Source organism: Camelus bactrianus, chromosome 16, assembly GCF_048773025.1.
Source record: "Camelus bactrianus isolate YW-2024 breed Bactrian camel chromosome 16, ASM4877302v1, whole genome shotgun sequence".
NCBI lineage: Eukaryota > Metazoa > Chordata > Mammalia > Artiodactyla > Camelidae > Camelus > Camelus bactrianus.
This window is the reverse complement of record NC_133554.1, coordinates 45,371,465-45,398,887: the sequence shown is the minus strand read 5'-3', so window position 1 is coordinate 45,398,887 and position 27,423 is coordinate 45,371,465. Positions and strand designations below refer to the sequence as shown.

Here is a 27,423-nt window from a genome sequence, read left to right as displayed (position 1 = left end):
CTTTGAAAAATTTCAAACCTACAGAAAATTTACACAAATGATACAATGACTTCCTACACAGCCTTCTCGTAGACTCACCAACTGTTAATATTTGCAACATTTGCTTTCTGTCTCCCTCTGCATGTGTATGTGTAATTATATATATTAAACAATTTTAAACTTAGTATTTTCCTTACTATAAAAGCAACACACGCATGTGTAGTCAAGTACAGTAAAGTATAAAGAAGTATTTACCTGTAATCCTACCACAGAGACATCACTATTCATATTTTCACATATTCTCTTTTGGGATTTTCCCATGCATTTTCAAACACAGATCAGATTATTTTGAATATGCAATTTGCACCATACTCTTTTACTATGTCAGAAGTATTTTCTCAATCATTTGAAATTCCATAGACATCATTTTCTAATGGTTACCGGCTAGTCTACATAACCATTTACCAGAGACTGGACGTGTAGCCTGCTTCTGAGATTTCCTATGAACATCTTAGTGGTTTCATCCTTTTCATGTTCCTAATTATTTCCTTAGGACAGATTCCTAGAAGTGACCTTCTGGGTCAAAGGGCAGCAACATTTTAAAGCCTCTCTTAGCATCTTGCCAAACTGCTTCCTGGAACTTGGTGTAAATTTTTACTCCCACTAGCACTGTATGAGAGTAGACTTGAGTCAACACTGTTGTTGAACTAGGGAGGGACCAAGAGGCACAGATGGAGAGAGGGGTGGCTCCCAAGGGGCGAGTATGTCACAAATTACCTTTCACAGTGGAAACCAGGAGACTGGGTGGAAAAACCCCAGCCTCCCAGGGTCTCCCATTCTGCCTGGCCCACTGCAGACACTGGAGAAACGGCTGCTGCATGAATAAACAAATCTACATACATGTACTTCTGCACTGCCATCCAACACAAGAGGCAGAGAGAAGGAAAAGAAATAATAAGCGATCACTGGGCGAAACGTGCCAATGGGTGCACACGGGAGTTGAAACGAAGTCCACCCCGAGGGCAATACGGCCAGTTTTCTTAGGACAGTGGGACCTATGCTTGGTCTGATCACCTGCAGACCTCCCTCCCCCACAGGACAAGCCCCAACCCAATTCAGCTCCCAAATCCAAGCAGCTAAGAAGATGCAGGAGGGAAAAGCCGGAGGTGTCTCAAGTGCCGCTCCCCCAGCATCACCCAGGAAAGGGCAGCGACGTTACCTAAGGAGACAGTGGGGTCTCTTGCAGCTGCTTCTCTGCCAGGAGCCGGTTGACAAAGAGTTGGCCTCAGCTGCAGAGATGAAAGGCAGTTTCCCAGCCCAGCGGTTGGCAGCAGACGTGCTGTCACTCCACTGGGATGGTTTTCCCAAAGCGAGTCCTGTCTGCCTAAATGGGCAGGAGTACCCTACTGGCCAAGAAGGGCTGAGCACGGCCTCCAGGGAGGCTATGGGCACACACAGGTGTACACGTGTGATGGAACTGATACACCGGGCCCCCAGGCACTGCACAGCCAGGGTGGGCGGGCGTGACATCACAGTCACCCTAGGAGAAAAGCCAGGTCTGTGAAGTCACGGAGTTCTGGGGCCTTTCCCCCTGCTCCTTTGTGTGCTGTTTTTTGGCTGTGTTTGTCAAGTGATGTATGTACAGGCAAAGAAGAGTGGTCTGGAGAAGGCTGGGCAGCCAGCCCATTGCTCTCCAGTAAGCACTCCTCCATCCTCAGACCCCTGGTAAGGGTGATGCTCTGAGCAAAGGAGCCTTCAGAGGCACAGGTGGCTCTCACTCACGTGGCTCTACACTTGTATTCAAAATGGGCTTTGGAGATTCCAGACTCTGAGCCGCAGATGGGGTGGTGAGGATACCACAGCCTGATTTCACCATCTTGAACGAGAGGCCGCTTTCTCTCCTCTTCGTGCAGATCTGCCTGAGCCCGTCTCACGCTTAGGAAGCAGAACTAGGGCTGGATCCTGAGGGATAGAAGGCTTGGGTGTGAATGCAAAACGAAGGGCTTGTGAAATCCACGGAGTGTACTTAAGGGTCTTTTCAACCTAAACCCTTAGCTAGTACTTGCTGCCTTCAAGGCTCTTTTCTGTGCACTTTATAAATTTTAATTCATTTAATTCTCTTCACAACCCTGTGAGGTAGGTAGTATCATTATTCTAATTTTATAGGTGAGGAAACTCAGGCAGAGAGGCTGAATGACCTGCCCGAGTTCACACAGCGAGGACATAGCAGAGCTGGGATTTGAACCCAGCCACCTGGCTCTACAGTGTGCGCACAGATCAAGGTCCCAGGCAACACCATACAGGTTGAGTCAATGACAGCTGCAGTCCTATCATGAGCTTCAGAGTGAGAAAGACTTTAATGAGAAAGACTTTAGTTCCCCTTTACGGGAGCAATCCAGAACCACACAGAACCTCAAAGGCTGGCTGGCTGGCTTTGGGCTTTCTCCCAAGTGCCCACAAGTTAACCTGGGACAGCCAGACCACATCCAAGCTGCCCTTTCCTGTGCATGTCTCATGCTCTTGAATCAGGAGTAAACTCTATGGGGCTTTGGGGCTAAACTAGCCTGGAAGGACCACTGTTTCCTGATGGTTCTGGGGATCTGCCCTAGCCCAGCCTGACTTCCTGGTGGGGATCCAGTCCCAAAGTCAGCTCCATCTTTGGACCATGTTCCCATTCCATTCTTAGTGAAAAACCTGAGCTGTGATAGAAGAAGCTGGAGGAAGGCTTCAGGTAACACCTGTTCTAGATGTCTTCTCTTTTAAGAGAGTTTGTATATCAAAATGCCTCAACATAATAGTACCTTTATTGTATGTATAAAACTGACTCATAAAGCCACAGTATGTGAGTGTGTGTGTGCGCACCCTAGCTAAACTCTGAACTTCTCAAGGACCAGGACTGAGTAGTTCCCAAGGAGCCTGATGCCTGGCACACAGCAGACATCCAAACGGACATGCTGGACCTTCTCAAATTTTAAGGTATAATTTGGACACTTTGGCTGGGAATTTTGATAAAATAGCCCTTAAAAGTTAAAAGATAGCAACCAACAAGCATCAGATGAGAGGAATCCTCAAATGCAAAACAGAAGGCCTTTGGAACGAGAGTCACAGACCTCCCCAGAGCTGCCATTGCACAGAGCCAGAGAGAGGGCTCAGGGAGGGTCACGGACCAGGTGTTTTGAACCTCCCTGAGGAATCTTTGGTCCCTGCTCACTTCCAGCAGGATGGCACCAGAACACCCCAAAGACATACTGCTCCCTCTTTCCCCACAGTCTCAAAAGCCCCATCTCAGTAAGTCCTTCCAGCTGTCTAGCTTGAATTCCTCCAGATAAAATTTAAACCAGACAACCAGCCCAGGAGTATATTAGAAAGCTTAAGGATTCTACATTAGTAACCTGAGCTCAAAAACAGGGATGTTTAAGCAAAGGACAATTTCTGACTTATTTTGAAAAGTTGGAATGATCTGGCCATGATGGGACCAGATGCCCGTAAGACAGTATCATTGGCTGGGGGCCTCCCCCAGGCCCCTCCAGTGTAGGCATTTGGTGACATGATGCTTGCCTGGGCTCTCTGCACCTTGTCCCTTGGGGTAACGAGCAATCTGTTGTCACTTTTTAACTAAGCAATCTGTGAACCCCCTCAGCACTCCCTCCAAGCCCAGGGACCCCAGGCCAGGCACCAAGCTTCCTCCAAGGCAAGCTGTCCTGATGGGGTTGTCCAGGCAAGGAGGGGCTCCGGTGCACAGGGAATGCTGAGCAGCCTCCATGCTCTGACCCACATTGTCTTGTAGGACACGCCCCTAACATGGCTGCCAGGCCTGGGACCTGCGTCTGGGGAAGAGAATTTTTCTGCACGGGATGCTGATTGCTGTTCTGGAAAACTTCCCATGGCCTGTGAGGCACTGGCTCTCACCAGTGACAAAATCTCCAAATTTCCCAAACATACATGGAGAAGCACATAAAGGTTCTCGTCCCAGTTACTTTCATGATAAATCCTACTATGAGGACAATCCAAAGAAAATTATCCCTAAACTTTCATTTAAAAGTCTGGGGAGGGGAGGAAGGAGTGAAAATCTTTGTAATCGTATTTTTCTCACACTCATTTGCATTCCTGATTAACTGTTAATGGCTTGTTCATCATGCTGTATAACAATTGTGCAAAGATGCATACATTTACCACATGCTGGCCTTTCTGACGTTCATTATGAATTTAATTATTATTAAGTGCCTGCAGTGTGCCAGGTGCTAAACACCAGATGAGGGGAGGGTCGCGAGTCAGCTGCTGATACAACTGCTCAGCTCTGCTGCTAGGCTAGCATTTCTGCAAAGCCACCCCCGCTGTCTCTGGGACTCCAGATGTGTCCCCTGTGCGTTAGTGGGTGACTGGGGAGGGCGTGTCTGCAGGGTTCCCAGGCACTGGGAGGCATTTGGAAGTGACAGGGCCTATGCAGCCACCCCTGACTTTACCGGAGCACTCCAGGACCAGGGAGGGGCAGGGGGCAGAGCTGAGCCACTGAGAGTGGGCATGTTACTGGAGCTGCCAGGCAGGAAGGAGGTCCACAGCCTGGGGAGAGGAGGCCACTCGAGGCAGCGGTGCTCAGGTTGGAGTGTCCTCCAGGACGAGCATAAAGAGGGGACCGCTGTGCTGCCAAGTGTGGCCCCTAAGAGCTGAGGGACCGTGTGGGGAGCTTACCTAGCTGCTCTGAGCCTCGGATTCCCCAGGTGAAAAAATGGAGGAAAAATCTGCAAACTCAGTAGGCAACAGAGTGATGAAATGAGGTGAAGCAGGAACATGCCAACCACTACCGTTCTGTTCCCATTGTCACCACCAACTCCAGCCAGGCAGCTGGTCATCAAATGCCAGACAGGTGATAGGTGATAGGGGGATAAGGGGCTAGGGGAAAAGCCAAATCCATCCTCCTAAAAAAAAAAAAAGGAACCTGAGGCCTAGGATCCATACAAACAAGTGTACTGCCCAGCGTATTTTACAGGTGCTGAAAGAGCTGAGGAAAACTTTCCAGGCACCTGTGTCTCCACCTACAGCTCACCTGGAAGGTTCCCCTGCCCACGGCAGCCAGGTGCCCAGGCTGGCCCACAAAGCCTAGTAGCACAGCGTGGGTCTGAGATGGACCTTAGCAGCTTTGAGCTGCCAGTCCCATCTTAAGTCCCTTAAACCCTCCTGAGCTTGAAGCCCCACCTGCCCCCAGATGAGTCCAGCGGTGGGGGAAGGTGAGGAGGGGAAGGAGAGAAAGGTGAACCAGGCAGAGCGACAAGAGCGAGCGCTGGTGATGAACCCACCATCTCCCACAACGTCTTTTGTGGGTCCAGCCATGGGAACTAATCGTGAGCAGAGTTCTCTGCGCCAGGTCTCAGGAAACCTCGGGGTCCCCCTCAGGTGAGGGGCTGGGATGAGGGCTCTGGCCTCAGCAGGGGTGAGGGTGTGCTGGGAAGAGGCGCCCTTTCCTCCAGTTCTTGGTGAGTCCTGGCGTCCTGGATGCAAGAAGAAACATTTCCAGGGGAGGCACCCCGGGGCCAAGTGGAGGGAGGAGTGGAGACGTGACAACGGGCAGGGCTTGAGTAGTTAGTGTCGCTGGCAGGCGGAGGAAGTAGCAAAGACTTAAAAAAACATCAGAAGGGTGGAAAATGGAGTTGATGAGATGAAATCTTTCAAAATGGTATCTGTATTTTTTTCTGATTATAAAAATAATTCAGGGGGAAGGTATAGCTCAGTGGCAGAGTGCTTGCTTAGCATGCATGAAGTCCTGGGTTCAATTCCCAGTACCTCCATTAAGAAAAATAATGATAAAAAATTTAAAACTAAAAATAATTCATGCTACCATCTGAATTTTTGATAATAAGAATCTATTCATCTTACATAATAAAAATTCCTAGACAAACACACAAAAGAAATTACAGACCTACTAAACTTGGGGGAAAAAAATTCAAGTACAGAAAGTAGAAAGTGACTTTTTATAACCCCTTCAGTTCTATGACCCGCCCTCTAAAAGCTTACCAAAGCAGAGGCATGTATCCAGGTCATTACCATGATGACTGGTTATCATGGCGGTGTCAGGAGTGTCACTGAGAGCCAGCCACTCCCTATGCTCTGTGCTTACAGACATCACCGCCATGCCTTACAGCAGCCCTGAAAGAGAGGTGCTACTATTCCCATTTTTCAGATGAGGAACCAGTCTCAGGGAAGTGGAGCTACTTAACCAAGGCCACACAGCTAGGAGGGAGCAGCCAAGGGTCAACCCCTGTCAGCCCTCCTCCAAGGCTTCGGCCCCTCCCACCACATCTCACCCACAATCTGGGATGGCAGGGAGAGGTGGGTAAATTGCATCTCATGTCTGTTTCTTAAGTAAGATGGGTAACAATATAACGATTAAAACAACACTTGGGGAAAATCGTTTGAGTGGCTGCGAAGAGGGCAGGCAGGTGCAGGAAGAGATGGCCAGTGAGGAGCCCCCTTAGCAGCTTCTGTGCTTATGGTGGGACGGGCTGACTTAGAAAAGGAAAAGGAAGATGACTCCAGGAGACAGCCAGGGAGGAAGCGGCCAAAGTGGACAGAAAATTAAAGGGCTCCTGAGTTAGACCACCCACGCTCTCTGGGGGCTCACTTACCCCGTGGGTGGGCCAAACGGCAGTGATGCCCTTCTTCCCCACACAGGGTGTCCATTGTTGGGAACTGCTTCAGCTCCGTGGGCAAGAAAAACCTCATTAGCCTAACTGATATTTTCCAGCAACAAATGTTGCTCCTATCATTTAAGCACAGCTGAGGGGAAGGCTATTTCACTAGGGACACCCACGCATCCTCCAGGAATGGTGGACATTCTCTAGGAAATTAGCTTTTTTTAAAATTTTGGAGGGTGTTTTTGGCTTGGTTTTTTTGTGTGTGTAGAGGTAATTAGGTTCATTTATTTTTTAAGTGGAGGTAGTGGGGATTGAACGCAGGACCTCGTGCACGCTGGGCATGCACTCTACCACTGAGCTCTACCTTCGCCCTGTTTGTGTTCAAGCAGGGTGTGCGCTTCTCCTTTCAAAAGGAGTGAAGGCACTTCAGCCTGGCTGCTTTGTGAACGGATACTTACCTCCACTCAGAGCCTTTCTTTGAGAGATGTCCTTTTGTTGTTGTTTTTGCTCTTGTTTTGTTTAACTTTTCTCCTTGAGGGCAAATCCTAGTCACTAGGCTTCATACGACTCTAGCTCCTGCCCCACTGAGGGGTGACTACTTGGTCTTAGTGTTGGTTGCTCAACACAGGCTCATGTAATTCCTCCGAGGCAAAGCTCACACTCTCCGTGAAGTGAAATGATTTTCAAAATCAGTAAAACAAGGGAGCCCTGGGAGGAGATCGGCCGGAGTCACACAAGAGGCCTTTACTGTATGGAAGAAAGAGGGAATGTTCTGGAAAGCCACTGCCCAAGGGACACATCTGTAAATCCGAGTGTGTGTCCCAGTGATTGGCCTCCGTCATCTGAGAGGCTTCACCTTTATTTCTTGAGAGCTCAAATATTGGTGTTTCCCGGTCAGGCCTCCACTGCCGGTCGGCCCCCCAGGCCAGGTGGGTTGCAGGGTCTGTCCTGGGGCACCACATCACTGGTAGGAGGCGAGATAGGGCATGGGAGGGGATCTGTGTGGGGAGACCAATGCTAGTCCAGCTCTGCCATGAACTTGCTGTGTGACTCTGGGGAGGTCACTTTACCTCTCTGGGCTGTCACCTCATTTCTCAAGTGGCCCGGGCATCTGTTAAAATGCCAAATTTGCGGTCTTCAACATCTTGTGCTGGCACCTCTGTGGATTTTTCTCAGTATAACCTCAGAATGTGGGGAGGTGTGGGGAGAAGGGAGGTCCTGAGAGGAGAAGAAACAGCTGAAGGGAAGGAGGTGACTCATTCTAAGGATGTCACACGTTTGAGAGCTGCTCCCTACACTTTACTCTTCTGGCCACTTCCTTCTCCTCCTTCCCAGTCCCCTCGTCAGATGGTTGACGAGGCTGTGAACTGCCATCACAGGGAAGCTGGGTGACTCTGTCAGGAAGGCAGAAGAGGAGTTTGGGTGGGGGGTGGGTGTGGGCCCCAGTGGCCTCTAGGGGTTCTTCCCCCTCCATGGTTCTGGGAGTCTCGGGTCCCACAGGCCCAGCAGACTGACCCTTAACTAACAAACAGCAGGAGATGCTTAGGCCTTGGGGTCAGGAATTTACATTCTAGCCGTGGCTATGAGAGAGCCAACGGGGCCACACGATAATTAAAACTGAAATGAGGCCCTCAGAGCCTTGGCAGGAACACCTCTGAGGACTGCAGTTCTGTATCTGAAAGAGAAGACTGGCAGTGGCTTTTGCTTCTCTAGGTGTGGGAAGTGTCCCCAAAGAGCGGGGTCTTGGGGTTAAGCTCTGCGTCCTTCAGGGGAGGACAGGGATTCTGGAGGAACTCTGGAAAGACCTGTGGAGCAGAGTGTGGACCTGTACCTCAGAAGTTACTCCAGTGGAGACAGGCTGCTGCCCCAAGGCAGGGCTGGGACCAGGAAGCCCCTCACCCTGTCTCCACTGCTGAGGTTCTGGGATGGCAGCTTCCGTTTCATCCCAACAGGAAGTGCCACCCAGCCTGGAATGGCTGGGAGGATGAAATGAGATCATTTGTATGAAAACACTAAGAGGAAAAATAGCAGTCAGGTTGTTTACGATATAAAAGGATCGGGCATTAACATCATAAAGTGGAATATCACTCAGCCTGGCCTCAGGGAACCCGTCCATGGGGGTCTCACCTGGAACGCAGGTCACCAGGCACTCGGGACCAGGGTGGCTCATGGAGCTAGTCTGGGTTGTCACAAACCACGACAAGGACTAGACACTTACATAACACAGCAGTTCATCTCCTCTTGTCCTCCTCTACTCCCAAGGGAGCATTCTAGAAGGTGCTCTCTGTTCTGTTCCACACTTTATAAATGCTTCACAAGCACACTGTGTGTGCTGCTGCTAAGTCCTATTCTTACAGCTCATCTGGAAGTCCTCTTGTCTAAAGCACGAAGTGCCCAGGCTAGCCCACACAGGCCTGGTAACAGCTTCTGCCCCTCTGGGAAATGAGGGTGAGGCCGGAGCAGAGTTTCTCCACCAGGGGGCGTCACACATCACCTGGGGAGCCTTTGAAAGAAACTTCGAGATATGCTTATCCTTTTGAAGTGAGCTGGGGCCTGAGCACATATATGCATACACATGTGAATTTATCTTTTAAAAAGGTAATACATACACAAGATAAAAGAGTAGAGTGTGAGTGACATCTCCTGCCCCCACGATTTCTCCCCCCAGAGGCTGCCATCCAAACCTGATTTTCACCTTTCCTTCCTTCCAGAGTCAGGCTGCGCGTAAGTGACTCATTTGCATGCACCCTCCCGCCTTTTACACAAATGGTAACACACGATGCCCATCTTGTTCCTCAATTAACAAGGGATCTGAGGAAGCGCCCAGAGCCACGTGTATGGACCCAGGGCACCTCTCCAGGGACTATGGTTTATTTAGCTAGTTCCACACTGATCATTTCCAGACTTTTGCATAATTCCCCAACGGACCCCCGTATATATGCCTTTGCTTGTATAGAAAGAGTAAATTCTCAGAAGCAGCAACACTCTGTCAAAGGACATCTGATCGATCGGGCACACTTCTCTTCCGAAGTGATGGTTTTCCACTCCCACCAGCAGCACAACCCAGCCGGCTGGGGGTTACCGCCCCTCCGGACCTTGGCCATCTCATCATGAGCAGTGGCATCTCACCGTGGTTTTTGTCAGCAGTTCTTTTATTATGGGCCAGGTCAAGCATCTTTTCATGTTTGGTCTCCTCCAACTCCTTTTTTGGGTAAGCAACCTGTTTTTCTCTTTTCCCAGGCATGGGTATTTTGGTAAAGAATCTGGGGCAATTCTGGGGTGACCTAGGACCCCCTGCCTATTCTGGATGACCCAAGGCCCCTTGAAGCTCAAACACCATGGATTCTGGGAGCATCATTAAAAGCCTGAGGGTCTGGGGACTGTCCAGGTTTCAGAGAGCCCAACAGTAGGTGAGAGAAACCTGCAGCAGCACAGCAGTGAACGCTGTGACTTCCAGCTGCACCATGAACCTGAGTCTGAGCCTGTGAAGACTGATGTCCTGGCCTGTGCTGGGCAGCCCTCTCTGCATGGGGTGCAACCAAAGGGCCAGTTTGTCTTCAACTCACGTTAGAGTGTGATGCCATAGGAAACAATGGGGACATTCTGCATCTACTTCCATTGAGAACGCCTCCTGGGATCTCTCATTGAGATGCCCCCTTCCTGCAGCATCTGCCCCCTCCCTCCATTTCAGGTCGGCTGTGAAATCCTCTCCTTTGCAACCGGGATTTACACAGCTGTTCTGCTCAGGGCCCCCGCATCCAACAATGAAAGGGTGCAAGATTCCCAGGGGCAGCTCAAGTATCAGAAATGCACCGCAGCATCACTCAAGCTCTGTTAATGGCCACATTTCACGTGATTTATCTGGAATGGTTTGTAACTTAGCCTAGATGTACGGATTAATGGCTAACTCCTCCACCCTGACACAGAGATTCTATTTTATAGGAAGTGTTCAAATGACTGTGGAAAAAAAAATAAATCATTAACACCTGTCTAACTGCCCCCCTCTTTTGTCCGAAGGGTAGTTAGTAAAGTTCAGTTCAAATCGGTTCAGTTGAACTGTGCTTACAAAGACGCCTAACATAAAGAAGTCTACTTCCTGACAGCCTCCACTGGCTTTCTTGAAAATTCAAAAGCCCCTTTCTTTGGTCCTGGGAATCAGGATTGCCACATAAAATACAGGGTGCCTGGATGAACTTGAATTTCAGATAAACAACAGATAATTTTTTTAGGGTGTCCCAAATACTGCATGGGACATACCTGTACTGGTTTCCTGTGGATGCTGTAACAAATTGCCACAAACTGAGTGGCTTAAAACAACAGATATTTATTCTCCCGTAGGTCTGGAGGCCAGAAGTCCAAACTCAGTATCACTGGGCTGAAATCAAGGTGTTGACAGGGCCATGTTCCTTCTATAAGCTCTAGGAGAAAATTCTTTGCTGGCCTCTCGTAGCTTCTGGTGGCTATTGGCACCCATATCACTCTAATCTCTGCCTCCATCATTGCATCGTCTTCTCTTCCCTGATTTTAATCTCTGTCTGGCTCCTATAAGACATATGTGATTGCATTTAGGACCCAGATAATACAGGACAATCTCATCTCAAGATCCTTCATTAATCACATCTGCAAAGATCTTTCTCCCAAATAAGGTGAGAGTCACAGGTTCTGGAGACTAAGATCTGATATCTCGGTGGGGGCGGGAGAGGGGAGCATTATGTAGCCTACCACACTTATACCAAAAAAAAGAAATTGTTGTTTACCTGAAATCCGAATTTAATGAGGCATCCTGTGTCTTAGTTTGCTAATTCTGAGAGCCCTACCTGGGCCTGAGCTGTTCATGAAATGGCCGGGATTTAAGTGTTTTGCCTTGAACTGCTCACTGCCATTCCCGATACGTTCCAGAGGATCAGGCCACAGACCCAGCCCTGGTCATCAAGATCTCTGTGAAGCAGGGCTCATGGTTCACAGTGGCATTTTGGTTTTCACAAGAATCTAAAGGCTTAAATTAATCTAAGGACTTAATGTTTTAAAAGGTTATGGCAAATCAGTGGGGAGCGAGTAGCTCAGCACGTAGAGCACATGCTTAGCATGCACCAGGTCCTGGGTTCAGTTCCCAGTACCTCCCTCAAAATAATAAATAAATACAAACCTAATTACCACCCCCAAAATAAAACAAAAAGATTATGGCAAATAGTACCTGCATTTCTACTTTTAGCACTCAAAACTCCACATGCAGACGTGCACTCCTCCATCCTCCAGGACTGTAGAAGGATGAACAAATAAACAAATTATGCACCTGTTTCCCTTTCTAAAGACCTAAAAAGAGGTCTTAAGTTTTAATCAGTCCTGAATTCACTTGTTCACCCATTTACTCATTCACTAAACAATTACTAAGCATTTATTCTGTGCCACACGCTGGGCCAGATACTGAGGATACAAAGATGAATAAACCATCACCCAAGAGATGGATGCAGTAGGGAGCCTGGTCCCCCGGGGAAACCTCACAAATGGAATCAAAATTGTGCAAATTAAACAGAAAATAATGAGCACTAGTAACATGAAAGCAGAAAGTTTTAATCAATTTGCTTCGAAACTAGTAGTATAGAGAGAAACGCAATTAATTTACTAATTATCTTTAAATTCAAGCAACCATTTTTAGCCTTTAGTTATGAAAAAAAATAACCTGTATCACACGATGTGTTACTTAGCCAGGTCTGCCTTAAATGTGATGGTGGTGTTTCCTCTTTCTGTGTCTTTGGGATCCACGGAAACAGGGGTGCGGTGAGGCAGGCCAGCCCCACCATCATGGCCTCCAGCTCCTGGGAGACCCAGCGCGGCAGCCGCCCGTTTAGCCCACAGCAGGCTGCACCACTTCAGTAATTTCTCCCTTCCCCTGCGCCTGCCTCCTGCTTTCCATCACCAGAGCTCAGGAGCTCTTTGGGGCACAATTTATGCCCATCCCCCAACACTTATTAGGCCGAACAGAATTTTTTTTATAAGAGAAAAAAGCAATCTGTGTCTCTTCTTCCCCGCCCCCTGCACAGGCACTGGCAGGTAAACTAACTGGTAGGACCCCTCAGGCTAAAGCAGTGAAGGGAAAAGCCAGGACGAGTCTTGCTCTGGGGAGCAGAGTCCAGGCTTGAGAAACAGAAGTCCTGGGTTCGAATCCTCCATCAGCCTTAAACGAGCCCTGTGATTTCAGCTGCCACTGGTTTTCCCAAACCCCACTTAAACTTCCTGAGGGTCACCTCAGTTTCCTCATCTGTAAAGGAGAAAAGAATTCTCATAGGCTCATGTCAAGAATTAAATGAGAGAATGTGAACAGTAACATACTATGTGCCTGTTAGTAATTTGGGGGCTGGAGAGACCCCCTGGTACCCTGTGTGAGCCCCTCCCTTCTCTGTTCCCCATCACTTTTCTGGTCCTAGAGCATGAACCACAGTGGTGTAGACCTGGGGGAAATAAAGTGGATTGTTGAGTCAGGGGGGATGCAGCAGTACCTGGGGAGGCAGGGTGATGCAGACTTGGCCTCACCCCTCCCTTCCCCTCCTACTATGACCCTTTTTCCTAACAGCAGGGGGCTTGTTTCATCTGCCTCACCCAAGGAAACCATCCACCTCGAATTAAAATTCTCCCTGTAGACACTGACGGGGAACCTGAACGCTACCTTCCCTGAGATTACACCCCAGGCTCCTCCAGGGCCCACACTTCCCAGCCTTTGGTGGCACATTACCCCTCCATGGAAGTTTGGCGAGTGTGAACAATTTTCATTCTGGAAGAAAAATGAGCTTCTCTACTTGATAAGTGAGGACAGGGCCACGACACTACATTTGGTTCTGCCGTCACCGGCGACATGAAGCAGCAGCCCAGTTTAGAGGCTAGCTTTCAGTTTAAAATATTTTCTCCGGGCTCATGTTACATATGACCCAAACACGGAGGCTGGAGGGCACGGCTTCTCCGGTCATTAGCACTAACGACATGTCAGTTGGCGTGCTGAATGGAACCACAGGCGGGGCTCTGAGGGTGTGAAGGCAGGCCGGCTGGACTGAGACACCACCTGGCTCCCTCCCCAGCTGAGAAATCTCTGGGCCTCAGTTTGCTCCTCTGCAAAATGAGGAGGATAATTCCTGCCTTGTGGGGGACTGAGGGTTAAATGCAGCAATATTTTTAGTAAAATAAAAGCAACTTCGACTACCATTATTATCAGCATCTTCATATAGCAAACTTAATATGGACTAACAGTTAAGTTGGTCTGAAGTGGGGCAAAGCAACAATTATGGAATACTTTAAAGGAAATGAGATTTTTTTGCTATTTTTGAATATCTAGAACAGAGCCGTGTACTAGGAAGTAGAGAATTTTCTTTATTTGAACAGGTAAAACTCATCTGACATCAGCCTATTTGATTTATTAATATCCAACTGCATGAATCAAGAGTAATTATTTTGAGCTATGTATGTGCCCAGCTCTGTGACTGGGCAAGACACCCAGGGGAGCAGGAAAGCCACATAAGACACAAGACTTGCCCTCAGTGGACATACAGCTTGTGGGAAGATGAAATCTGCACACACAGCAAGGCCAGAGGGAAAACAATTAAGTGTTAACCACTGCGGTGCTGATGACTAGTGAGAGATGAAATGCGTAGAGATCTCTGGATCCTGTCGAGTGTAGTAGATGGAGAAGGCTTCAGGGAGCACAGAGACTAAGGAAGGTCAGGGTGACTTAAAGAGGGGGAGGGAAGGGAGAGAGGACATTCTCAGCAAAGGTACCATGAATGGGCTAGGGGTAGAAAGAACATGATGTTTACCAAGGAGTCAAGAGGTAGGCTGGCTAGCAGAGGGACTGGACCAGTAGGACCTGATAGGGAGGACAGACCGAGGCAGGGGGATGCAGGCAGGCAGAGAAGGTGGGGCATGGCTTAGCAAGAGACAGAAAAGCGAAGTGTGGACTCATGCTTGGATGGGGCAGGGCGGATGACAGGGCTGCTCTGGGAAGAAGAGTTTGGCAATGGTCTGCAAAATGGATTAGATGTCAATTTCGGACCTGAATTTGGGAACAACTTATTATTGTTTCCACAATGATGCCAAGGTGAAATGCTAAGGCCTACATTCCTTTCAGTACTGGTAAGGATGGACACGAAGGGAGGGGCAGGTCCAGGTGATGTCTGGGAGGAAGAAACTGATGGTCAAGTCTGACCCAGGATATGGGAAGTTAAGGGAAGGGTGTAAGACTCCAAGATTTGCCACATGGGGACTGGAAGATGGCAGGTTCCATTGACCAAAGTGGCCGGGACCAGGGCATAAAGAGGACAGCTTTGGGGAGAGCAGGATAAACAAGGGTCGATGATGTGGGGCCTTTAGGTACCCAGGACTGATGCTCCAGGCCAGCCATGTGGTAAAGCAGCTGGGCTGCTGTCAGGATAGGGTGACATACAGGCTCAGAAATACTTCCCACCATCTACAGGCATGAGAAACCCTCCATTCACTGGGCAAAGGCAAACAGACTGCAGCCCAGTGGCAGCCCAATTCACATTCCAAGTGCAAATGTTCAATTAATGAGCCTTCCCCATGCCTCTTGCCACCAAACAGCCATCAGAATATTATACCATCAAAGTCAACTCCAGGCTTTAATTTAATCACTCTTGCTTTAATCGATCCCCAGCACGTGCTAAACAGAGCGGCAGGAAGAGGCTGCCCTTGGGCATAATTAGAACATGAGATTCTGCACCAAGTCCCTGTCTGATTAGGAGGAAACTGAAACCCTAGGGAAAACATAAAGGCTCCCAGGAAATTAATTCCCTCTGAGAGTCACAGCATGTACCAAGGAAGTCCCAGCCCCTCTCCGGAAAAGTCGGCACTGGCTGGGGAGGACATCATTTGAGGCCATATAAAAGCACCCCACCCACTGTCCCACCTGGCTTTGGGCCTCCTCTCCAAAACAGGGGCAGACAAGATCAGTACAGGCTGTCTGTCCAGCCATCCCAGGCACAGGCCCTGCTGACTGGGTGCTCAGCCCTGGGAAGCAGCCTGCGCAGTCTGGCTGGCACTAGAGGAGAGGGTGGCAACAGTGGCTCTAGTATTACAGGAATCAGGCTCAGCCCAGGAGGGACTTCAGATCAGGTGCTTGACTCTGACTCCCAGGAGGCACCCCCCTCCCTGTGGCACTTGTTTTCTGAAAAGCTCAAAAGAATCCTCAGAGATTGTTTTATTTCAGTTCTGTGATTACCCATTGAGAAGAAAAAACACATTATCGTCCATTCTGAGGAGGAAGATTGAATAATCCCCATTTTACAGATGGACAGATAGAGGTCCAGGAAATCTTAATTATTGCTACAATTGGTAGGTAGGCAAGGAAGATCGCAATTAAATTCAGGGCTGGATAAGCCCAAGCTGTGGGTGATAACAGAGTCCCCCAAAATGAGGAGATGACTAACTTCTGGAATTCAGGCTTGCTGGCAAGATTTATCATTTAGACAAGGAGATATTTTAAAAAGGTTTTTACTTGGCCCAGATTGTCAACTTTTAATATGAATCCTGCCAGTAAAATGTGTTTTCCCTGTGTTTCCCATCAGACATCAAACATTGGTTCATAATTATTTATAGCACTTTAATGACACTGAAGAGGACTTATTTCAATGTATTCAGTCTTCATTAATACTCTGAAAGGAACAGAGTGCAGCCATCACTCACTGCGTTGCTGAGAAGGGACGGAACTAAAAGAAGAAATGAACACAGTGGAGAGACACCCAGGAGGTACGTTATCCTCAAAAGATTAACCCTGGGGAAAAGGTTAAATAGGTTTAAAGAAGATTCAGGTGAGTTTGTGAATGATCAGTCCATTATTCAAGCGGATTTAGGAATGTTCTGCGAAATCCTTCATTTCTAAGCTGGTCCCATGGCGACAGCAGAGGCAAACGCTGAACTGCTGCACAGTGGGCTGGGGCCAGCCCAGGCTTTCCCTGTTCTTAGGGAAAGGCAAGACAGAAGATGCATGGCAGAGGGCTTGTGACTCTTCCAAACAGCTATTCCTGGTGATTCTTGGCAAGCAGCAGCTTTGAAAGGGACAGGTCCATATGAAACTACACCGCATTCTTACTGGGCCCCAATGTAGCAGGTCATATACAACTATTTTATTTGTATATACAACCTTTGCTTGGCTTATAAGTTGATTTAAATTCTGATGCATTACCAATATCAAAGTTGAAAGCTGTTCCGGCTTTCAGCAAACCCAATATAAAAAACCCAGACATACAACAAATAAGATGGCGAATGCTCACATTTAAATATTAAACCAAAGAGATTCTTTAAATTGTAACCTTCCTGTGGGTACTTAAGCCTTTAGATTAATTCCCAATAAGCCTCTTTTTCAGGCCATAGGAGAGGAATGAGGTAAGACAATGATTTGGTACCAACTGTCCAATTGGGAACACTTGGAAATGACCTGGAAATCAATGGCAGAGCTGGATATGATCCAGCACAGTTCTGTTGACGCAGAATTTAAAATGCTAGTTCTAATTCAGGGGGAAAGTCTGTCCTTTATTATGGGGGAGGGGCGCAATTCCACGATTCCATGAATTGTTCCTTTCTGCCACTTCCTTCCTGGCACCATGTACTGGCTGTAGATCACATCACAGGCGATTGTGGACCCAGGGGTCCTCTAATATCCTTGGTGTCCTGGGGAGGAGGACACGAGGATGAAAGTGCCTCCCAAGACTCTTTGTAGAACAACTGTTAGGCTCAGGTCCCAAGACAGTATCACTCAGCCTTCCCGAGAAACCAGGAATCTGGGCCATAAGCTGGAAGGAAAACCAGCAGCTGGGACCAGAGATAATGCATAACCCTCTTCTCTTTGATGCTGACTTAGCAGTGCAGCAGACAGGACCAAAGGGAAGCCCATGAGTGAAACATCATTATCAGTGGCTTCAGATTTAATTTGAACTTGCTGATTGAGAAATGGCTTTTAAAATTGTTGGACCTTGATCTAAAACTCCTCCACTAAGGAGAGTTAACACAGTAAAGAGAATTTAAATTTATTTTGAGTCCTATGGGGAGAATTCTGCAATGCCCCCTTCAGTCGGGCTTCTATGTGAAGTGCTAGTCCTGGAAGAAAGGCAGGACGATGCCTGTCATTCACTTAACACGAAAGTCTGCACAACAGGCCCTCTCCTACCTGACACCATGTAAGAAGCAGAAATCAAAGACTGTAAAAATTCAAGGCTTCGTCCACAGGGCCCGGCGTCCATAGCCACGGCCACCTCCTACCACAGTCAACCTTCTAGGTCCATCATACTTATTATAATAGTCACATAACTTAAATCAAGTGCAAGCTGATGCAAGTATTAAATGAAAGATGAATTCTGAAAATCATTAATTGACTATTGGACAATCAAGATGAATACTTTGGAGAGACTTCACAAATGTGAGTAATTTTTTACCTGTCAAATAAGATGTTAAAGACTGTGAAAAAAAAAATTTTAAAACTTTAGAGAGATTCCGTCTTCAGATTACTCCACAGTGTAAGTCCTTGTTCCAAAGAGCTGGAAGTCCTAGACAATGTATTATGAGTGTAACTTATGCCAAAAAGACAAGGAATTCCAACCAGCTGACCCAAGCACTCAGAGAAGGCCTGGGCCCTGCACCAAAAGATAGGGGAATAAATGCACAACTCTCTGGTTAAGCTGAATGCTTGAAATACATGCATCATTTTTTATGATTTTTCTGGTTTAATGACTTTAAAAAAAAACTAACGTATTATGATTCTCAGTCTTTGTTCCATGAATAAGAAAGCTTCTTAAGCCGAATTTATTAATACAGATATGACTATGGTTATCAGATGCTTGGAGCTCCCTGGATTTAGAACATGTCCAGTTTGCTTTCCTTAACATTTTTTCTACTTGACTCTCAACTGCCACCTTGAAGCCTGCTTCCCAGTTTACCACCTTCCCCACTCTGCTTCGTTATTTCATTGTTAAAATCTCTCTTCCACTGCCTCCCATTACTTTCTCAATCTCATCAGCACTCACTATTTATTCCATGAGTCAACTAGTAAGATCTCTGAACCCGACCCGCTCAGCCGGGTCACCACTCCTAGGTGGTGGGAGGGAGGGCAGCTCAGCTCTGGCAAGTGGGGAAGAGTCCACAGCCTATTCCTGGCATGGAGTGGATTTCAGGAAGAAAGAGGACAGAAGCAGGGACAACAGATGATAAGTCACTCTGCTCGCCTGTGGTGAGAGTTCTATGGGTGCATTTAAACTTGGGTGTGTGCGATTTTCGGGGATCCACTTCTACCCAAACATCCAGGGACAACTACCTACTTCTCCTATGGTGATCCCTACACAGTGTAACAATTTATCTGTTTAAACTGATTCCACCACCAGGGTCAGTAGGAGTCTTTGCACATTCATCCAATCACAAAGGTCTACTGAGAGGCTGCTGCCCACGAAGCCACTTACTGAGCAATTAGTATGTGCCAAACCCTGGGCTAAGCATAACATTACCCCATTTAACCATCATAGCAACCTGTGAAATAGGTACTATCATGCCCCAAGTTACAGACAATAAAAAACACTCCAAGAGGCTAAACAACACAGCTTAGGTCCCATAGTGAGTTGGGGAGTTCAGATTTGCACCCAGGATGTCCAATCCAAGCCCCAATCCTTAACCATTAGGCCAAACCTACTGTCTTTACATGCTGGATGCTGCCCTCCGCTGGGGACCTGTCTGGGGAAAACCAGCGTCTGCCCTCCAGGCACTCACAAACCTTCCTTGAATAGCTGAGGCACAAAATGCATTTCCTGGGGATTAATTCTTAGTGTTCCTGATCGGGGCAAGCATAGAGCCCACTGAAATATTAATAAAGCAAAAACAATTTCAGATAATCCACTTGGAAGTTATTCAAGCTGACATTTTATGGAAGCCGATCCCTACACCTGCAGAATGTTTGCCAACCAAGGAACCCAAAAACCATCCTGAGCTGGCCTCGCGCTGCTTCGCCGCACTCAGGTGGGGGCCATCTGGGCAGGAAGGGAACCTGGCAGAGGTGGCAGGAGCGTGGTGCTGGAAGCAGGAAAAGAATTCTTGGACAGCAGCCCCCTTGGCAAGGGAACAGAAGTGAGTCTGGTGTATGTGATGTGGACGCTGCCTGTCCAGTTGCCCACACTGGTGGTTGTGGGAAGCAATGGAATCACAGCCGCGCTGCACCCTTGTCTGGGTGGAGTGGCAGTGAGTCCTGTGGATGGAGGATTCCAGGCAGTCCCTCTACATCACAGTATACTGGAATATTTACTGCAGAACCTGGATCCCAGGAAGTGAGAAACACCCCCAAACCCACCTTTGCCAAGGGAGACAGACTCTTGCATGAGGTCCTTCCTACGCCAGACTGACTCCTCTCACCCGCACATGCTCAGAGCTGGGTCCCAATGGCAGGTGCCAAAGCTTCAACTCTCTGAGGTGCAGAACCTAAGATGAGAATCTGATGTCTTTAAAACTTCAGTGATTTGACCTTGACCATAGCTGAGTCTACGTCACAATCCCCAGATCTTGATTTCCAGCCTTCTTTGAGCCAATCAGACCTAGCTGCTCCAGTGTATAACAGAGTAGTCCTGAAATCCTGGATTGGAGGAAGAGGTTTCAGGTCCCCAGGTTATTTCCCATTTTATAAACTGAGGTACACCAGGTTATTTCCCATTTTATAAACTGAGGTACAGAGGTTGAGGGAAATCCCTTGTTCCATGTGTTAAGGATGAAGTTCTGAGCTTTATGCTGTGCTCCAAGTACAGACTCTTGCACAAGTTCATGTGTGAGTCAGCAGTTTTAGAGTTAGAATATCCACTGGGTCAATGTTATAGATCGTGCTTTGGTTCCCGCTAGCCCACAAAGGCCTATTAAGCCCACGTGTAGCTGAAATGGGGAGGGGGCTACTGTCAGACGCCTAGCTCCACCACTCACTGGCTGGGTGACTTTCGTGCGTTACTAAACCTCTCTGTACTTTAGTTTCCCCACATGTAATATGGAGATAACAGAACCTGCCACGCTAAAGGTTGTTGTGAGGATTAAATGAGATAATCTCTGCAGAGCACTCTGAACAGTGCCTCCTAGAAGACACTCAATGAATGTAAGATGAGATAACAGTGCCAGGGTAACAATGTTTCTATAGTGGGGCTCCTCAACCCTGGCACCAGTGATATTTGGGACCATATCATTTAAGCATCCCAGGCCTTGTAGGATGTTTAGCAGCATGTAGCATCCCTGGCCTCTATCCACTAGATGCCAGTAGCACCCTCTCCCACTTGTGAAAATAAAAGATGTCTTTAGACATCTCAATGGCATGAGAGGTTGAGAACCACTGTTTTATAGGAAAACAGCTAAAAGTCCCAGCTAGAACATGGATTCCTCTCCCTGCTGCAGCCCACTTGGTTAGGCTGGGTCCCCTCTTCCCCTCACCTCCTGAGGTGCCCCTCCCATGCCAGCTCCAAGTCACTAGTAGAAGCACCTAAGGTGGCAAGTTAGTGCTGGCTGATCAGGTGAGCATTTCTGGGGATGTGGAGGGGTTGGGGCAGGGGTCCTCTGAGGTGGGATGATGAAAATTGGAAGGAAGAAGGAGGAGCAGAGGCAAATAGGGTTTCCCACCTCCATCTCTCTGACCTCCTGGCATGAGGAGCAGCTGCAGCCCTAAAGGTGGCAGGGCGGGGTCTTCCTTCCCTGGGGGGAGTATAGTCTCTCCCATCTCCTCTCTTCTGTGCCCTTCTGGCCAGCAAGGGTGAGGTGAGCAGTGGGAACCAGAAGTACTGCAGCGGGAAGGGGGAAGGCGGGAAAGCAAAGGGGGAGGGTGGGGAGGTGCACCAAGGGGCACAGGCATCTTTCTGGGTGTCATCTGGATACAGAGCAGGGGACATACTGGCTTGGATTTATCCCCAAAATTTCTTGATGCCATGACCTTGAATAAAGCCCTCCTCCCATTCTGCTTTCTCTTCACCACCTTTTTGACCTGCACTTTCCCATTTTATTCATTTATTTGTTGAATGAATATGACCCGAAGACCTATTGTATGTTTAGCACTGTAGGAGGCACCTAAGGGTGTTTTTACTTGTTTTTAAGTGATTTTTTTTCAAGGTTAGAGTAAGGAAGATACTAATTAACTAAATAGAAGGCACAATCTAGCTGGAAAACTAACATATGTTCGTGTACACAGCTGTGGAGCCACCCCAACCATATACATAAATGCTGAGGGAAGGTGGAATAAAACACGATTTCTTACAATTTTCAAAAAATGGGCTTCATGAACTGATGTTAAAAGGGCAGAAGGAAAATTCAGCCTAAATAAAGGGCACCACCATCCTGTCACATCTCCAGACTGACACAGTTCTCAAAGGGCATGTGGGTCAAAGGGCATGTTCAACTGAAGGCACTCTTTTACCAACTGGAATAAATTTTACCCTTCTTCAATCAAACCGACTGTAAGTTTTCTTCTTGTAATTTGTGGAAATAATCCGTTTCTTTTGTTCCTGTGCGGGGATCTGTGTCTGATACTAGAAATCACCCAAAAGCCACGCCTCTCCATGATGGGCGTGTGCAGACGAGGTCTGCGGGGGCAGGGACACACAGTCACAGACTGTCATTCATCCAAAACCTAGCAAAGCCAACAAACTCCTCCAAATTATCCAAAGTTGAACCCCAAGATTGAAGCCAGGTTAGTGCAGTAAACACAGCCTGTTATAGAAGCAAACATTGGTCAAGAAATTGATTAGCTTCAAGAGTCACTCTGAGAGGGCGCTGGGAGAAGTGCGTAATTTATTTAGGGGAAGGTTTGGAAATGGAGGAATGGATAAGCAATTCTTATGTGCTAAATATGAGCAGCACAAAACACAAAATAATACCTTAATTCATTGTGGTAGGAAAGGCATTTCTCTTTCTGTCGTAGGATGGGTCAATTTGAGGGACAGGGATCAGATAAAACTCGAGGCTGTCCTGTTGAGCCTGAATGCGCGGTGGCCTGGAGGGACAGGCGGGCAGTCGCTGTCCCAGGTCGCATCATCCATCCCAACCCGGACCAGCCAGAGCCCCGCGCATGGAGTTACCAGAGCGCCAGGTGCCTAGTGGGGTCTCCTAAGGCTTAAAACAGCCCCCACCTGCGAAGTTTCGGGGACAGGAGTCGATGGCTCTCGAATCCGCGCCCCGGAAACTGGGGCGCTGCGGCTGGCTCCGTGCTTCAGCGTCGGAGCGTGGGCGCAAACGCGGTATCCCTCTAGATCCAATAAGGAAGCTGATTAGGTAAGGCGCGCCCAGAGCCAGGGATGGAGTTTCCCGATCAGCGTACGAAGAACCATCCCCCGGCCCCAGGGATTCCTCCATTAACAGCCCCCCCTCCCCCGCCTTGCCGACCCCAGAGCCCCGCGTAAAATCGCGGACGCCTGTACTACGCTTTGTTGCTCGCACTGCGCTAAACGCGTTTGCCTTCGCCGCTTTCCTTTTCTCCCGACCGACAGGAGATGACTTCTCTGTCCACAGTCCATCCCGGGCAGAGGTAGCTGCGGGCTCCCCGTTCCCAGGGCCGCTCCGACACCCTCGCTCTGTCTGGAACCAGAATCTCCTGTCCAGCTCAATGGAAGAGGGAGGAAGCAGAGAAGATGCTCGAATTGATCCGTGAACCTCTAGGCAACGCGCCCGTGCTGGGCCCAGCTCTGCAGGGAGGTTCCGACCCCTAAGCCACAAGAAGGTTCGGCCTGACCGTGGGTGGACTCTTGATCGCCAGCCGAGCTATTCCCCGCATATTCAGCCCAATCTGCGTGGCTCGAGAGGATGATTCCGCCCCTAAAATGATCCCTCTCAGAACTGCGCCCCCGCACCAATTTCCAGCGATAGAATGAACAAGAAAGCTGCCAGGACCCGGCTAATCGAAGGAGGGCGAGGCTCGGATTTGTTTGCCAGGGTCCGTACCCGCCTCCCTATCTTCCCACCTTCCCCCGGCTTGAAGGGCGGCGGCGAACTCGGGCTGTTAAAGTGAAAATCCCGCATGTTTCTAAAATAATTTTCGGCTATAATAATAAAAATACATGAGAGACGCCTATCTGGGTGGCTGCGGACGCCGGGGGCCAATTAGGAAGAGCCACGGGTTCAGGGTTGGGGGAGTCTCACTCCAGCGTCCTCCAGGAGTCTGAGGGGCCGCAGCTACGCCTACCCCAAGGTTCTCCGTCTCTGTTGGGAAGGGGTGGGGCAACGCCCCAAGGTCCATTCCTGGGGCGCGTGTGGTCTCCATGACAACGTCCCCTCTGCGCCCCCGCTCTCAGTCGGCCTGATAAAATGCGTGTGGCCTGCAGCACCCGAGGAAACCTCATGCCCCCTCCTCACATTCTCCCTCCTGGCGAAGCAACAGGGCGTGAAGCGAAGAGGGCCCCCACCTGCGAACTCTCGTCGGGGGTCTCCGGTGCCCCCTTAGTGGGCAGCCTGGTGGGGTGTGGCCCCCGGGACGCTCCGGGTGTAGGGAAGGGCATCGTCCCTCTGCGGCCACCCGCCCGCACCTCACGCAGAGACCTCGAATCCCACCCCTTCGGCCCCATGGACGCTTTCTGGCGCGCGGCCCGACTCTGGGAGGGGGCGGCGCATGGTCACGCCCGTTGCAAGCGTGCACCCGAGGCTGACTCGAGTTCCTCTACCCTGGCAAGCCCCGAGGCTAACAAAGGGCTCAGAAATGAGGGGCAAAAAGCGGGGAAAGGGGCGGGAGCCTTGGGTAAACACCCTCATAGAATGAAAGCCAAAACCCAGGGCTGGTAACACAGATCACGTAAGCACTACAAACAAAGCAACGAGCCCCGGAGGAAGATCCCGGGTGAAAGCCCCCAGTGCTCAAACCCACAGCAGCAAAACGCCAAGATTTCAGCGCCAACTGCCCCCCCCCTTTAATAACAGTCCCGCCCTGTCCTCCGAAGCTAAGCCACCTGGCTTGGCATGGTACTGTGAAGACGTGACACGCCGCAAAAAGATGGCACCTCGCGTTCGGAGGGGAAAAAAGCAGGGGTGGAAGTGGGAGGAGGCACAGCCTACCCTCCCCCTCCTCGCCCACCCGGGTCCACACCCACTGCCGCAGTGAGGGGCGAGCCCTGCGCGCCAGCCCTGCGCCTCCGGCAGGGAGCGCACACGCCGGACGCCGGCGCAGAGCGCAGAGAAAGGGGCCCGCCCAAAAATGCACCTGCAGCCCCCTCGCCGGTCTGTCCTGGGCTGCGGCTGTGCGCGCCCTCGAGCCCGGATCGGCAGCTGCCGTGTCTTTCCACATCGCAAGGCCAGGTGACCCCTGCCTTTCCGAACCTCCACACTGGGATCTGTGCACCACCTTCTCTCGGGCACGGCGCTGCTCGCGTCTCGGTGCCAGGCGCGCGCAGGGGGAAGGGCAACTAAAGTGACAGCGCCAGGACCCCTCCCCATCTCCCTGATTCCACTCCCAGCCCCCAAATGTCCCCTGCGGGTTTCTGAAGGAGGAAAACGAGGAGGCGGTGGCCACCGCCTTAAATAAGGAGCAGCGAAAGCCCCTTATTTCGATATGGAATATCTGCCAGAGAGCTGTAGGGAGGGGCAGGCAGGCAGGGAGTCATCTTTTCTAGAACCCGATCGATACCTTCCTTAGAGCTGATGGCAAACGGAGGCAGAGAACATATGACAGATTCGGTTTCGGGGGTCGTCACTGGACCACCCCCCCCCGACACACACACATACAGAGTCTACACGCCCATTGCGGCAAAAGACGGTGTTCGAGAGTGCATAGCAGCACCCTCCCCCAGGTCACCGCCATCCGCGCCCCACCCTGTGGGCACAACCTCTGCCCAGGTCTGCCCGAAGCAGATCGTATCGACCCTCCCAGGACGGACACACACACACACACAGCCCTTGCACACACACACACACAGCCCTTGCACACACACACACACACACACACACACAGAGCCCTTGCGTGGTTCCCTTTCCAACCCGCCCTAGTTCCAGACCTGGAGCGTAGACCGCGCAAAGAGGGGCCCCCGCCGTTGCCCCCGCCCAATGCCCACTTCATGAAACCCATCTCTGGGGCAAGGGGCGGCGGCATGGAGGTGCAAAGGGGCGGTCAAGGAGACAGATTTCGGAGCCTCGCACTTACCTGATAGTCGACAGAGGGCGAGGACAGTAGAGGAAAGCAGAGGAGAAAGTGGCTGTGGTGGCGGCGGCTGAAGGTGGGCGGCGGCGGCGGCGGCGCTGCTACTGGTGCGGGAGCTGGTGGGTGGCGGAGACTGCGAGCGCGCGCACCAGCAAGAGGGCGCGCTCCCGCGGCCGGCGGGCAGCGCAGGCGCGAGCAGCGGGAGCGCGAGCCTCCCCAGGGGAGGGGAGGGCAGTGAGGCCTTCTCAGGCGTCTTCACCTCCGGCCACCAGTGGGCGCAGGCGAGCGCCTCACCAATCGGCCCTTCCCCGCCTTCTGGCTCTCTCCTCTCGGCGCTTCGCTTCCCGGGTCCCCCTCTCCTCCCACGCCTTGGGCCGCGGCGCTGACCGCCACGCGCACGCGCGCTCCTTGGCGCACGCGTACTCCGGGTCTCCTCTCGCGGCTGGCGCCTTTGTCTTGTCGGAGGGGTCTCCTCCCTTGGGAGAGAGGTTGGGTTGCCTTTGGAGTCGAGAAGAGGCTGGGTTCTCCGGTACCGGAACCAATGCCCCTTTTTTTCCTGTCGCCCTGCGGTGGATGGCCTATCTCAGAAGGATTCTGGGCGGGTTTCCACGTGGTCAGCTCTCTTGTCAATCCACCCTGGACTTGAAGACCTCCTCCAGGCTCGTCCTGCTTATCGCTGGCCCGGCACCGTGACCCTCCCCTGAATTTCCCGAAATAATTTCCCTTGTTGGAGATCTGTTTCCCTGGGTCGGCTTCCTTTCACCCGGCTTTCTTTCCACCTTTTTTGTTATTGATCAAGGTGAATTTTAACTTTAGCAAATCTACTTAAAACAGGTTAACTGAGTTGTAATACAGTACTGCAGGTTTGGTTTTGTTTTATTTTGGTTTTGGGTTTAGGGGTTTTGTTTGGTTTGTTTGTTTTAACAAGGAGCATTTGAATCTATTATTTATCTAATTGTGACCCAAGAATAAAATAATAAATTAGATGGAAGTTCAAATGACACATTACAGAGCACTGTCACATATACAGTTATTTTTATCTCGTTTGTTGAAACACTTATACTGTAAATAGCTTGAAATCTGAATTTCTAAGTGCCTCGTGAAGGTTCTTACCTGGGTAACACGCCTCAGACTGGAACTGATTAGAGACTCATTCACCAAACCTACACGTTTTGTCCTTAGCTTGGTCTCCCCAACATCTGATTAAAGTCCTGGCAGTGGGAGGCTTCAAGTGTTTGAGGGCTTGGGGACAGCCATCTTGTCCTAGGAGGATGGGAGTTTGTCTGAAAACTTTAATTTGTGTAGCTCTTATATTCTTTTTTAAAAAACAGCAATATGGTATGTTATAGATGAATAAAAAAAAAGCAAGTAATTAAAAATACTTTATTCACATGGATTTAATTAATGTATTATTGGGAGCACTGAGTGGATGATGGAGATGAGGGCCAATTTCTTAAGTTCTGAGTCTAGAAGAGATCTGATTTTTGTTCCAACTGCCACCACCCTAAAGACCCTTACCTTGGTTCTGGATATGTAGTGGCTTAACTGGTCTCCCTTCCCTGTTTCTGTATCAGCCCGCCCTGCCTAAAGGCTTCTGAGTGCTCCCTAAGTTGAATTAAACTCCTTAGCCTTAAACTCCTCTTCATCTTCTCCCCTATCATCGGATGCTCTGTCCTCTTCAGTTTTCTCTCTCATCTACTCTGT

The 27,423-nt window shown here is 49.7% G+C and overlaps 1 protein-coding gene across 16 annotated transcripts in view; it reads right to left on the bottom strand.

Moving 5' to 3' along the window:
- The window catches only part of MAPT (microtubule associated protein tau), a 104,367-nt gene extending 78,278 nt beyond the window's left edge, over window positions 1-26,089 (bottom strand). For 4 of the 16 annotated variants that reach the window (XM_074343424.1, XM_074343426.1, XM_074343425.1 and 1 more), the window contains exon 1: window positions 25,723-26,061. The gene's annotated coding sequence lies outside the window, so the exon portion shown is untranslated. Of the gene's footprint in view, window positions 1-19,932; window positions 20,061-25,722 lie in introns of all 16 variants that reach the window. The other 12 variants (XM_074343415.1, XM_074343420.1, XM_074343414.1 and 9 more) reach the window with 7 other exon arrangements.
- Window positions 26,090-27,423: the final 1,334 nt, after the last annotated feature.